At 45.6% G+C, this 10,500-nt stretch overlaps 30 non-coding genes and 2 pseudogenes across 30 annotated transcripts in view; all 32 read right to left on the reverse strand.

Moving 5' to 3' along the window:
- LOC133437869 (5S ribosomal RNA) overlaps nucleotides 1-77 on the reverse strand; it is a 119-nt gene extending 42 nt beyond the window's left edge. Inside the window, exon 1 of the ribosomal RNA XR_009781068.1 lies at nucleotides 1-77. This exon is cut by the window's left edge and continues 42 nt beyond it. This is a non-coding gene — a ribosomal RNA (5S ribosomal RNA).
- Nucleotides 78-276: 199 nt separating this feature from the next.
- On the reverse strand, nucleotides 277-395 carry LOC133437847 (5S ribosomal RNA). The gene has a single exon (XR_009781047.1). It is a non-coding gene; the product is annotated as a 5S ribosomal RNA (ribosomal RNA).
- A 199-nt stretch (nucleotides 396-594) lies between these two features.
- LOC133437893 (5S ribosomal RNA) lies at nucleotides 595-713 on the reverse strand. The gene has a single exon (XR_009781091.1). It is a non-coding gene; the product is annotated as a 5S ribosomal RNA (ribosomal RNA).
- Nucleotides 714-929: 216 nt separating this feature from the next.
- LOC133438032 (5S ribosomal RNA) lies at nucleotides 930-1,048 on the reverse strand. The gene has a single exon (XR_009781219.1). It is a non-coding gene; the product is annotated as a 5S ribosomal RNA (ribosomal RNA).
- Nucleotides 1,049-1,247: 199 nt separating this feature from the next.
- LOC133437976 (5S ribosomal RNA) lies at nucleotides 1,248-1,366 on the reverse strand. Its single transcript, XR_009781171.1, has one exon. It is a non-coding gene; the product is annotated as a 5S ribosomal RNA (ribosomal RNA).
- A 263-nt stretch (nucleotides 1,367-1,629) lies between these two features.
- Nucleotides 1,630-1,748, reverse strand: LOC133437922 (5S ribosomal RNA). Its single transcript, XR_009781120.1, has one exon. It is a non-coding gene; the product is annotated as a 5S ribosomal RNA (ribosomal RNA).
- Nucleotides 1,749-1,965: 217 nt separating this feature from the next.
- On the reverse strand, nucleotides 1,966-2,084 carry LOC133437871 (5S ribosomal RNA). The gene has a single exon (XR_009781069.1). It is a non-coding gene; the product is annotated as a 5S ribosomal RNA (ribosomal RNA).
- A 199-nt stretch (nucleotides 2,085-2,283) lies between these two features.
- On the reverse strand, nucleotides 2,284-2,402 carry LOC133437923 (5S ribosomal RNA). Its single transcript, XR_009781121.1, has one exon. It is a non-coding gene; the product is annotated as a 5S ribosomal RNA (ribosomal RNA).
- Nucleotides 2,403-2,601: 199 nt separating this feature from the next.
- LOC133437784 (5S ribosomal RNA) lies at nucleotides 2,602-2,720 on the reverse strand. Its single transcript, XR_009780986.1, has one exon. It is a non-coding gene; the product is annotated as a 5S ribosomal RNA (ribosomal RNA).
- Nucleotides 2,721-2,919: 199 nt separating this feature from the next.
- On the reverse strand, nucleotides 2,920-3,038 carry LOC133437841 (5S ribosomal RNA). Its single transcript, XR_009781041.1, has one exon. It is a non-coding gene; the product is annotated as a 5S ribosomal RNA (ribosomal RNA).
- Nucleotides 3,039-3,254: 216 nt separating this feature from the next.
- LOC133438033 (5S ribosomal RNA) lies at nucleotides 3,255-3,373 on the reverse strand. Its single transcript, XR_009781220.1, has one exon. It is a non-coding gene; the product is annotated as a 5S ribosomal RNA (ribosomal RNA).
- Nucleotides 3,374-3,572: 199 nt separating this feature from the next.
- On the reverse strand, nucleotides 3,573-3,691 carry LOC133437804 (5S ribosomal RNA). Its single transcript, XR_009781006.1, has one exon. It is a non-coding gene; the product is annotated as a 5S ribosomal RNA (ribosomal RNA).
- Nucleotides 3,692-3,954: 263 nt separating this feature from the next.
- LOC133437924 (5S ribosomal RNA) lies at nucleotides 3,955-4,073 on the reverse strand. The gene has a single exon (XR_009781122.1). It is a non-coding gene; the product is annotated as a 5S ribosomal RNA (ribosomal RNA).
- Nucleotides 4,074-4,290: 217 nt separating this feature from the next.
- On the reverse strand, nucleotides 4,291-4,409 carry LOC133437842 (5S ribosomal RNA). The gene has a single exon (XR_009781042.1). It is a non-coding gene; the product is annotated as a 5S ribosomal RNA (ribosomal RNA).
- Nucleotides 4,410-4,625: 216 nt separating this feature from the next.
- On the reverse strand, nucleotides 4,626-4,744 carry LOC133438034 (5S ribosomal RNA). The gene has a single exon (XR_009781221.1). It is a non-coding gene; the product is annotated as a 5S ribosomal RNA (ribosomal RNA).
- A 199-nt stretch (nucleotides 4,745-4,943) lies between these two features.
- LOC133437805 (5S ribosomal RNA) lies at nucleotides 4,944-5,062 on the reverse strand. The gene has a single exon (XR_009781007.1). It is a non-coding gene; the product is annotated as a 5S ribosomal RNA (ribosomal RNA).
- Nucleotides 5,063-5,325: 263 nt separating this feature from the next.
- On the reverse strand, nucleotides 5,326-5,444 carry LOC133437925 (5S ribosomal RNA). The gene has a single exon (XR_009781123.1). It is a non-coding gene; the product is annotated as a 5S ribosomal RNA (ribosomal RNA).
- A 217-nt stretch (nucleotides 5,445-5,661) lies between these two features.
- LOC133438041 (5S ribosomal RNA) lies at nucleotides 5,662-5,780 on the reverse strand. Its single transcript, XR_009781228.1, has one exon. It is a non-coding gene; the product is annotated as a 5S ribosomal RNA (ribosomal RNA).
- A 199-nt stretch (nucleotides 5,781-5,979) lies between these two features.
- On the reverse strand, nucleotides 5,980-6,098 carry LOC133438035 (5S ribosomal RNA). Its single transcript, XR_009781222.1, has one exon. It is a non-coding gene; the product is annotated as a 5S ribosomal RNA (ribosomal RNA).
- A 216-nt stretch (nucleotides 6,099-6,314) lies between these two features.
- Nucleotides 6,315-6,433, reverse strand: LOC133437767 (5S ribosomal RNA). Its single transcript, XR_009780970.1, has one exon. It is a non-coding gene; the product is annotated as a 5S ribosomal RNA (ribosomal RNA).
- Nucleotides 6,434-6,623: 190 nt separating this feature from the next.
- Nucleotides 6,624-6,742, reverse strand: LOC133438018 (5S ribosomal RNA; annotated as a pseudogene).
- Nucleotides 6,743-6,959: 217 nt separating this feature from the next.
- On the reverse strand, nucleotides 6,960-7,078 carry LOC133438043 (5S ribosomal RNA). The gene has a single exon (XR_009781229.1). It is a non-coding gene; the product is annotated as a 5S ribosomal RNA (ribosomal RNA).
- A 199-nt stretch (nucleotides 7,079-7,277) lies between these two features.
- LOC133438036 (5S ribosomal RNA) lies at nucleotides 7,278-7,396 on the reverse strand. The gene has a single exon (XR_009781223.1). It is a non-coding gene; the product is annotated as a 5S ribosomal RNA (ribosomal RNA).
- A 216-nt stretch (nucleotides 7,397-7,612) lies between these two features.
- Nucleotides 7,613-7,731, reverse strand: LOC133437768 (5S ribosomal RNA). The gene has a single exon (XR_009780971.1). It is a non-coding gene; the product is annotated as a 5S ribosomal RNA (ribosomal RNA).
- A 190-nt stretch (nucleotides 7,732-7,921) lies between these two features.
- On the reverse strand, nucleotides 7,922-8,040 carry LOC133438019 (5S ribosomal RNA; annotated as a pseudogene).
- Nucleotides 8,041-8,257: 217 nt separating this feature from the next.
- On the reverse strand, nucleotides 8,258-8,376 carry LOC133437763 (5S ribosomal RNA). Its single transcript, XR_009780967.1, has one exon. It is a non-coding gene; the product is annotated as a 5S ribosomal RNA (ribosomal RNA).
- A 199-nt stretch (nucleotides 8,377-8,575) lies between these two features.
- On the reverse strand, nucleotides 8,576-8,694 carry LOC133437995 (5S ribosomal RNA). The gene has a single exon (XR_009781190.1). It is a non-coding gene; the product is annotated as a 5S ribosomal RNA (ribosomal RNA).
- A 216-nt stretch (nucleotides 8,695-8,910) lies between these two features.
- LOC133438037 (5S ribosomal RNA) lies at nucleotides 8,911-9,029 on the reverse strand. The gene has a single exon (XR_009781224.1). It is a non-coding gene; the product is annotated as a 5S ribosomal RNA (ribosomal RNA).
- A 199-nt stretch (nucleotides 9,030-9,228) lies between these two features.
- Nucleotides 9,229-9,347, reverse strand: LOC133437787 (5S ribosomal RNA). Its single transcript, XR_009780989.1, has one exon. It is a non-coding gene; the product is annotated as a 5S ribosomal RNA (ribosomal RNA).
- A 217-nt stretch (nucleotides 9,348-9,564) lies between these two features.
- On the reverse strand, nucleotides 9,565-9,683 carry LOC133438045 (5S ribosomal RNA). Its single transcript, XR_009781231.1, has one exon. It is a non-coding gene; the product is annotated as a 5S ribosomal RNA (ribosomal RNA).
- A 217-nt stretch (nucleotides 9,684-9,900) lies between these two features.
- Nucleotides 9,901-10,019, reverse strand: LOC133437832 (5S ribosomal RNA). The gene has a single exon (XR_009781032.1). It is a non-coding gene; the product is annotated as a 5S ribosomal RNA (ribosomal RNA).
- A 199-nt stretch (nucleotides 10,020-10,218) lies between these two features.
- LOC133438029 (5S ribosomal RNA) lies at nucleotides 10,219-10,337 on the reverse strand. The gene has a single exon (XR_009781216.1). It is a non-coding gene; the product is annotated as a 5S ribosomal RNA (ribosomal RNA).
- Nucleotides 10,338-10,500: the final 163 nt, after the last annotated feature.

The following is a 10,500-nucleotide window of genomic DNA, read 5'->3' on the forward strand; positions in this document are numbered from 1 at the left end:
TACTAACCAGGCCCTACCCTGCTTAGCTTCCAAGATCAGACGAGATCGGGCGCATCAAGGCTGGTATGGCCGTAAGCAGAAGCTGCAGCTTGAAATACCTCTTATATGGAGTTGAAGATAAGTCATAGCATATAAGTCATTGATTTGTTGGTTTTATTTGTTGGAGTTAAAGTGCCTTAACCATGTGCAAAACACTTTAGGACGGGAGCTGTCGCTGTTACCACGTTGAAATATGTGTGGGTAGATTAAGCGAGACCGCTCTCTGCAGGTTGAAAAAACTTACAGCACCTGGTATTCCCAGGCGGTCTCCCATCCAAGTACTAACCAGGCCCAACCCTGCTTAGCTTCCGAGATCAGACGAGATCGGGAGCATCCAGGCTGGTATGGCCGAAAGCAGAAGCTGCAGCTTGAAATACCTCTTATATGGAGTTGAAGATAAGTCATAGAATATAAGTCATTGATCTGTTGGTTTTATTTGTTGGAGTTAAAGTGCCTTAACCATGTGGAAAACACTTTAGGACGTGAGCTGTCGCTGTTACCACGTTGAAATATGTGTGGGTAGATTAAGCGAGAGCGCTCTCTGCTGGTTGAAAAAGCTTACAGCACCTGGTATTCCCAGGCGGTCTCCAATCCAAGTACTAACCAGGCCCGATCCTGCTTAGCTTCCGAGATCAGACGAGATCGGGCGCATCCAGGCTGGTATGGCCGTAAGCTGAAGCTCCAGCTTGAAATACTTCTTATATGGAGTTGAAGATAAGTATATAATACAAGTCATTGATTTGTTGGTGATAATAATTTAGAAGCGCTTATTTGTTGGAGTTAAAGTGCCTTAACCATGTGCAAAACACTTTAGGACGTGAGCTGTCGCTGTTACCACGTTGAAATATGTGTGGGTAGATTAAGCGAGAGCGCTCTCTGCAGGTTGAAAAAGCTTACAGCACCTGGTATTCCCAGGCGGTCTCCCATCCAAGTACTAACCAGGCCCGACCCTGCTTAGCTTCCGAGATCAGACGAGATCGGGCGCATCCAGGCTGGTATGGCCGTAAGCAGAAGCTGCAGCTTGAAATACCTCTTATATGGAGTTGAAGATAAGTCATAGAATATAAGTCATTGATCTGTTGGTTTTATTTGTTGGAGTTAAAGTGCCTTAACCATGTGCAAAACACTTTAGGACGTGAGCTGTCGCTGTTACCACGTTGAAATATGTGTGGGTAGATTAAGCGAGAGCGCTCTCTGCAGGTTGAAAAAGCTTACAGCACCTGGTATTCCAAGGCGGTCTCCCATCCAAGTACTAACCAGGCCCGACCCTGCTTAGCTTCCGAGATTAGACGAGACCGGGCGCATCCAGGCTGGTATGGCCGTAAGCAGAAGCTGCAGCTTGAAATACCTCTTATATGGAGTTGAAGATAAACATAGAATATAAGTCATTGATCTGTTGGTTTTATTTGTTGGAGTTAAAGTGCCTTAACCATGTGCAAAACACTTTAGGACGTGAGCTGTCGCTGTTACCGCGTTGAAATATGTGTGGCTAGATTAAGCGAGAGCGTTCTCTGCTGGTTGAAAAAGCTTACAGCACCTGGTATTCCAGGTGCTGTAGATTAAAGGAGAGCGTTCTCTGCTGGTTGAAAAAGCTTACAGCACCTGGTATTCCCAGGCGGTCTCCCATCCAAGTACTAACCAGGCCCGACCCTGCTTAGCTTCCGAGATCAGACGAGTTCGGGCGCATCCAGGCTGGTATGGCCCTAAGCAGAAGCTGCAGCTTGAAATACCTCTTATATGGAGTTGAAGATAAGTCATATAATATAAGTCATTGATTTGTTGGTGATAATAATTTAGAAGCGCTTATTTGTTGGAGTTAAAGTGCCTTAACCATGTGCAAAACACTTTAGTACGTGAGCTGTCGCTGTTACCACGTTGAAATATGTGTGGCTAGATTAAGCGAGAGCGTTCTCTGCTGGTTGAAAAAGCTTACAGCACCTGGTATTCCCAGGCGGTCTCCCATCCAAGTACTAACCAGGCCCTACCCTGCTTAGCTTCCAAGATCAGACGAGATCGGGCGCATCAAGGCTGGTATGGCCGTAAGCAGAAGCTGCAGCTTGAAATACCTCTTATATGGAGTTGAAGATAAGTCATAGCATATAAGTCATTGATTTGTTGGTTTTATTTGTTGGAGTTAAAGTGCCTTAACCATGTGCAAAACACTTTAGGACGGGAGCTGTCGCTGTTACCACGTTGAAATATGTGTGGGTAGATTAAGCGAGAGTCCTCTCTGCTGGTTGAAAAAGCTTACAGCACCTGGTATTCCCAGGCGGTCTCCCATCCAAGTACTAACCAGGCCCGACCCTGCTTAGCTTCCGAGATCAGACGAGTTCGGGCGCATCCAGGCTGGTATGGCCCTAAGCAGAAGCTGCAGCTTGAAATACCTCTTATATGGAGTTGAAGATAAGTCATATAATATAAGTCATTGATTTGTTGGTTTTATTTGTTGGAGTTAAAGTGCCTTAACCATGTGCAAAACACTTTAGGACGGGAGCTGTCGCTGTTACCACGTTGAAATATGTGTGGGTAGATTAAGCAAGACCGCTCTCTGCAGGTTGAAAAAACTTACAGCACCTGGTATTCCCAGGCGGTCTCCCATCCAAGTACTAACCAGGCCCGACCCTGCTTAGCTTCCGAGATCAGACGAGATCGGGCGCATCCAGGCTGGTATGGCCGTAAGCAGAAGCTGCAGCTTGAAATACCTCTTATATGGAGTTGAAGATAAGTCATAGAATATAAGTCATTGATCTGTTGGTTTTATTTGTTGGAGTTAAAGTGCCTTAACCATGTGGAAAACACTTTAGGACGTGAGCTGTCGCTGTTACCACGTTGAAATATGTGTGGGTAGATTAAGCGAGAGCGCTCTCTGCTGGTTGAAAAAGCTTACAGCACCTGGTATTCCCAGGCGGTCTCCCATCCAAGTACTAACCAGGCCCGATCCTGCTTAGTTTCCGAGATCAGACGAGATCGGGCGCATCCAGGCTGGTATGGCCGTAAGCTGAAGCTGCAGCTTGAAATACTTCTTATATGGAGTTGAAGATAAGTATATAATACAAGTCATTGATTTGTTGGTGATAATAATTTAGAAGCGCTTATTTGTTGGAGTTAAAGTGTCTTAACCATGTGCAAAACACTTTAGGACGTGAGCTGTCGCTGTTACCACGTTGAAATATGTGTGGGTAGATTAAGCGAGAGCGCTCTCTGCAGGTTGAAAAAGCTTACAGCACCTGGTATTCCCAGGCGGTCTCCCATCCAAGTACTAACCAGGCCCGACCCTGCTTAGCTTCCGAGATCAGACGAGATCGGGCGCATCCAGGCTGGTATGGCCGTAAGCAGAAGCTGCAGCTTGAAATACCTCTTATATGGAGTTGAAGATAAGTCATAGAATATAAGTCATTGATCTGTTGGTTTTATTTGTTGGAGTTAAAGTGCCTTAACCATGTGCAAAACACTTTAGGACGTGAGCTGTCGCTGTTACCACGTTGAAATATGTGTGGGTAGATTAAGCGAGAGCGCTCTCTGCAGGTTGAAAAAGCTTACAGCACCTGGTATTCCCAGGCGGTCTCCCATCCAAGTACTAACCAGGCCCGACCCTGCTTAGCTTCCGAGATCAGACGAGACCGGGCGCATCCAGGCTGGTATGGCCGTAAGCAGAAGCTGCAGCTTGAAATACCTCTTATATGGAGTTGAAGATAAACATAGAATATAAGTCATTGATCTGTTGGTTTTATTTGTTGGAGTTAAAGTGCCTTAACCATGTGCAAAACACTTTAGGACGTGAGCTGTCGCTGTTACCGCGTTGAAATATGTGTGGCTAGATTAAGCGAGAGCGTTCTCTGCTGGTTGAAAAAGCTTACAGCACCTGGTATTCCAGGTGCTGTAGATTAAGCGAGAGCGTTCTCTGCTGGTTGAAAAAGCTTACAGCACCTGGTATTCCCAGGCGGTCTCCCATCCAAGTACTAACCAGGCCCGACCCTGCTTAGCTTCCGAGATCAGACGAGTTCGGGCGCATCCAGGCTGGTATGGCCCTAAGCAGAAGCTGCAGCTTGAAATACCTCTTATATGGAGTTGAAGATAAGTCATATAATATAAGTCATTGATTTGTTGGTGATAATAATTTAGAAGCGCTTATTTGTTGGAGTTAAAGTGCCTTAACCATGTGCAAAACACTTTAGGACGTGAGCTGTCGCTGTTACCACGTTGAAATATGTGTGGCTAGATTAAGCGAGAGCGCTCTCTGCTGGTTGAAAAAGCTTACAGCACCTGGTATTCCCAGGCGGTCTCCCATCCAAGTACTAACCAGGCCCGATCCTGCTTAGTTTCCGAGATCAGACGAGATCGGGCGCATCCAGGCTGGTATGGCCGTAAGCTGAAGCTGCAGCTTGAAATACTTCTTATATGGAGTTGAAGATAAGTATATAATACAAGTCATTGATTTGTTGGTGATAATAATTTAGAAGCGCTTATTTGTTGGAGTTAAAGTGCCTTAACCATGTGCAAAACACTTTAGGACGTGAGCTGTCGCTGTTACCACGTTGAAATATGTGTGGGTAGATTAAGCGAGAGCGCTCTCTGCAGGTTGAAAAAGCTTACAGCACCTGGTATTCCCAGGCGGTCTCCCATCCAAGTACTAACCAGGCCCGACCCTGCTTAGCTTCCGAGATCAGACGAGATCGGGCGCATCCAGGCTGGTATGGCCGTAAGCAGAAGCTGCAGCTTGAAATACCTCTTATATGGAGTTGAAGATAAGTCATAGAATATAAGTCATTGATCTGTTGGTTTTATTTGTTGGAGTTAAAGTGCCTTAACCATGTGCAAAACACTTTAGGACGTGAGCTGTCGCTGTTACCACGTTGAAATATGTGTGGGTAGATTAAGCGAGAGCGCTCTCTGCAGGTTGAAAAAGCTTACAGCACCTGGTATTCCCAGGCGGTCTCCCATCCAAGTACTAACCAGGCCCGACCCTGCTTAGCTTCCGAGATCAGACGAGACCGGGCGCATCCAGGCTGGTATGGCCGTAAGCAGAAGCTGCAGCTTGAAATACCTCTTATATGGAGTTGAAGATAAACATAGAATATAAGTCATTGATCTGTTGGTTTTATTTGTTGGAGTTAAAGTGCCTTAACCATGTGCAAAACACTTTAGGACGTGAGCTGTCGCTGTTACCGCGTTGAAATATGTGTGGCTAGATTAAGCGAGAGCGTTCTCTGCTGGTTGAAAAAGCTTACAGCACCTGGTATTCCAGGTGCTGTAGATTAAGCGAGAGCGTTCTCTGCTGGTTGAAAAAGCTTACAGCACCTGGTATTCCCAGGCGGTCTCCCATCCAAGTACTAACCAGGCCCGACCCTGCTTAGCTTCCGAGATCAGACGAGTTCGGGCGCATCCAGGCTGGTATGGCCCTAAGCAGAAGCTGCAGCTTGAAATACCTCTTATATGGAGTTGAAGATAAGTCATATAATATAAGTCATTGATTTGTTGGTGATAATAATTTAGAAGCGCTTATTTGTTGGAGTTAAGGTGCCTTAATTATGTGCAAAACACTTTAGGACGTGAGCTGTCGCTGTTACCACGTTGAAATATGTGTGGGTAGATTAAGCAAGAGCGTTCTCTGCTGGTTGAAAAAGCTTACAGCACCTGGTATTCCCAAGCGGTCTCCCATCCAAGTACTAACCAGGCCCGACCCTGCTTAGCTTCCGAGATCAGACGAGATCGGGCGCATCCAGGCTGGTATGGCCGTAAGCAGAAGCTGCAGCTTGAAATACCTCTTATATGGAGTTGAAGATAAGTCATAGAATATAAGTCATTGATTTGTTGGTTTTATTTGTTGGAGTTAAAGTGCCTTAACCATGTGCAAAACACTTTAGGACGTGAGCTGTCGCTGTTACCACGTTGAAATATGTGTAGGTAGATTAAGCGAGAGCGCTCTCTGCTGGTTGAAAAAGCTTACAGCACCTGGTATTCCCAGGCGGTCTCCCATCCAAGTACTAACCAGGCCCGACCCTGCTTAGCTTCCGAGATCAGACGAGATCGGGCGCATCCAGGCTGGTATGGCCGTAAGCAGAAGCTGCAGCTTGAAATACTTCTTATATGGAGTTGAAGATAAGTCATATAATATAAGTCATGATTTGTTGGTGATAATAATTTAGAAGCGCTTATTTGTTGGAGTTAAAGTGCCTTAACCATGTGCAAAACACTTTAGGACGTGAGCTGTCGCTGTTACCACGTTGAAATATGTGTGGGTAGATTAAGCAAGAGCGTTCTCTGCTGGTTGAAAAAGCTTACAGCACCTGGTATTCCCCGGCGGTCTCCCATCCAAGTACTAACCAGGCCCGACCCTGCTTAGCTTCCGAGATCAGATGAGATCGGGCGCATCCAGGCTGGTATGGCCGTAAGCAGAAGCTGCAGCTTGAAATACCTCTTATATGGAGTTGAAGATAAGTCATAGAATATAAGTCATTGATTTGTTGGTTTTATTTGTTGGAGTAACCATGTGCAAAACACTTTAGGACGTGAGCGGTCGCTGTTACCACGTTGAAATATGTGTGGGTAGATTAAGCGAGAGCGTTCTCTGCTGGTTGAAAAAGCTTTTTCAGCACCTGGTATTCCCAGGCAGTCTCCCATCGAAGTACTAACCAGGCCCGACCCTGCTTAGCTTCCGAGATCAGACGAGATCAGGCGCATCCAGGCTGGTATGGCCGTAAGCAGAAGCTGCAGCTTGAAATACATCTTATATGGAGTTGAAGATAAGTCATAGAATATATGTCATTGATTTGTTGGTGATAATAATTTAGAAGCGCTTATTTGTTGGAGTTAAGGTGCCTTAATTATGTGCAAAACACTTTAGGACGTGAGCTGTCGCTGTTACCACGTTGAAATATGTGTGGGTAGATTAAGCAAGAGCGTTCTCTGCTGGTTGAAAAAGCTTACAGCACCTGGTATTCCCAAGCGGTCTCCCATCCAAGTACTAACCAGGCCCGACCCTGCTTAGCTTCCGAGATCAGACGAGATCGGGCGCATCCAGGCTGGTATGGCCGTAAGCAGAAGCTGCAGCTTGAAATACCTCTTATATGGAGTTGAAGATAAGTCATAGAATATAAGTCATTGATTTGTTGGTTTTATTTGTTGGAGTTAAAGTGCCTTAACCATGTGCAAAACACTTTAGGACGTGAGCTGTCGCTGTTACCACGTTGAAATATGTGTAGGTAGATTAAGCGAGAGCGCTCTCTGCTGGTTGAAAAAGCTTACAGCACCTGGTATTCCCAGGCGGTCTCCCATCCAAGTACTAACCAGGCCCGACCCTGCTTAGCTTCCGAGATCAGACGAGATCGGGCGCATCCAGGCTGGTATGGCCGTAAGCAGAAGCTGCAGCTTGAAATACTTCTTATATGGAGTTGAAGATAAGTCATATAATATAAGTCATGATTTGTTGGTGATAATAATTTAGAAGCGCTTATTTGTTGGAGTTAAAGTGCCTTAACCATGTGCAAAACACTTTAGGACGTGAGCTGTCGCTGTTACCACGTTGAAATATGTGTGGGTAGATTAAGCAAGAGCGTTCTCTGCTGGTTGAAAAAGCTTACAGCACCTGGTATTCCCCGGCGGTCTCCCATCCAAGTACTAACCAGGCCCGACCCTGCTTAGCTTCCGAGATCAGATGAGATCGGGCGCATCCAGGCTGGTATGGCCGTAAGCAGAAGCTGCAGCTTGAAATACCTCTTATATGGAGTTGAAGATAAGTCATAGAATATAAGTCATTGATTTGTTGGTTTTATTTGTTGGAGTAACCATGTGCAAAACACTTTAGGACGTGAGCTGTCGCTGTTACCACGTTGAAATATGTGTGGGTAGATTAAGCGAGAGCGTTCTCTGCTGGTTGAAAAAGCTTTTTCAGCACCTGGTATTCCCAGGCAGTCTCCCATCGAAGTACTAAACAGGGCCGACCCTGCTTAGCTTCCGAGATCAGACGAGATCAGGCGCATCCAGGCTGGTATGGCCGTAAGCAGAAGCTGCAGCTTGAAATACATCTTATATGGAGTTGAAGATAAGTCATAGAATATATGTCATTGATTTGTTGGTGATAATAATTTAGAAGCGCTTATTTGTTGGAGTTAAGGTGCCTTAACTATGTGCAAAACACTTTAGGACGTGAGCTGTCGCTGTTACCACGTTGAAATATGTGTGGGTAGATTAAGCAAGAGCGTTCTCTGCTGGTTGAAAAAGCTTACAGCACCTGGTATTCCCAAGCGGTCTCCCATCCAAGTACTAACCAGGCCCGACCCTGCTTAGCTTCCGAGATCAGACGAGATCGGGCGTATCCAGGCTGGTATGGCCGTAAGCAGAAGCTGCAGCTTGAAATACCTCTTATATGGAGTTGAAGATAAGTCATAGAATATAAGTCATTGATTTGTTGGTTTTATTTGTTGGAGTTAAAGTGCCTTAACCATGTGCAAAACACTTTAGGACGTGAGCTGTCGCTTTTACCACGTTGAAATATGTGTAGTTAGATTAAGCGAGAGCGCTCTCTGCTGGTTGAAAAAGCTTACAGCACCTGGTATTCCCAGGCGGTCTCCCATCCAAGTACTAACCAGGCCCGACCCTGCTTAGCTTCCGAGATCAGATGAGATCGGGCGCATCCAGGCTGGTATGGCCGTAAGCTGAAGCTGCAGCTTGAAATACCTCTTATATGGAGTTGAAGATAAGTCATATAATATAAGTCATGATTTGTTGGTGATAATAATTTAGAAGCGCTTATTTGTTGGAGTTAAAGTGCCTTAACCATGTGCAAAACACTTTAGGACGTGAGCTGTCGCTGTTACCACGTTGAAATTTGTGTGGGTAGATTAAGCGAGAGCGCTCTCTGCTGGTTGAAAAAGCTTACAGCACCTGGTATTCCCAGGCGGTCTCCCATCCAAGTACTAACCAGGCCCGACCCTGCTTAGCTTCCGAGATCAGACGAGATCGGGCGCATCCAGGCTGGTATGGCCGTAAGCAGAAGCTGCAGCTTGAAATACCTCTTATATGGAGTTGAAGATAAGTCATAGAATATAAGTCATTGATTTGTTGTTTTTATTTGTTGGAGTTAAAGTGCCTTAACCATGTGCAAAACACTTTAGGACGTGAGCTGTCGCTGTTACCACGTTGAAATATGTGTGGGTAGATTAAGCGAGAGCGCTCTCTGCTGGTTGAAAAAGCTTACAGCACCTGGTATTCCCAGTCGGTCTCCCATCCAAGTACTAACCAGGCCCGACCCTGCTTAGCTTCCGAGATCAGACGAGATCGGGCGCATCCAGGCTGGTATGGCCGTAAGCTGAAGCTGCAGCTTGAAATACCTCTTATATGGAGTTGAAGATAAGTCATATAATATAAGTCATTGATTTGTTGGTGATAATAATTTAGAAGCGCTTATTTGTTGGAGTTAAAGTGCCTTAACCATGTGCAAAACACTTTAGGACGTGAGCTGTCGCTGTTACCACGTTGAAATATGTGTGGGTAGATTAAGCGAGAGCGCTCTCTGCTGGTTGAAAAAGCTTACAGCACCTGGTATTCCCAGGCGGTCTCCCATCCAAGTACTAACCAGGCCCGACCCTGCTTAGCTTCCGAGATCAGATGAGATCAGGCGCATCCAGGCTGGTATGGCCGTAAGCAGAAGCTGCAGCTTGAAATACATCTTATATGGAGTTGAAGATAAGTCATAGAATATATGTCATTGATTTGTTGGTGATAATAATTTAGAAGCGCTTATTTGTTGGAGTTAAGGTGCCTTAACTATGTGCAAAACACTTTAGGACGTGAGCTGTCGCTGTTACCACGTTGAAATATGTGTGGGTAGATTAAGCAAGAGCGTTCTCTGCTGGTTGAAAAAGCTTACAGCACCTGGTATTCCCAAGCGGTCTCCCATCCAAGTACTAACCAGGCCCGACCCTGCTTAGCTTTCGAGATCAGACGAGATCGGGCGCATCCAGGCTGGTATGGCCGTAAGCAGAAGCTGCAGCTTGAAATACCTCTTATATGGAGTTGAAGATAAGTCATAGAATATAAGTCATTGATTTGTTGGTTTTATTTGTTGGAGTTAAAGTGCCTTAACCATGTGCAAAACACTTTAGGACATGAGCTGTCGCTTTTACCACGTTGAAATATGTGTAGGTAGATTAAGCGAGAGCGCTCTCTGCTGGTTGAAAAAGCTTACAGCACCTGGTATTCCCAGGCGGTCTCCCATCCAAGTACTAACCAGGCCCGACCCTGCTTAGCTTCCGAGATCAGATGAGATCGGGCGCATCCAGGCTGGTATGGCCGTAAGCTGAAGCTGCAGCTTGAAATACCTCTTATATGGAGTTGAAGATAAGTCATATAATATAAGTCATGATTTGTTGGTGATAATAATTTAGAAGCGCTTATTTGTTGGAGTTAAAGTGCCTTAACCATGTGCAAAACACTTTAGGACGTGAGCTGTCGCTGTTACCA

The sequence above is a fragment of the Cololabis saira genome, unplaced genomic scaffold, assembly GCF_033807715.1.
Source record: "Cololabis saira isolate AMF1-May2022 unplaced genomic scaffold, fColSai1.1 scf100, whole genome shotgun sequence".
In the NCBI taxonomy this organism is placed as follows: domain Eukaryota; kingdom Metazoa; phylum Chordata; class Actinopteri; order Beloniformes; family Belonidae; genus Cololabis; species Cololabis saira.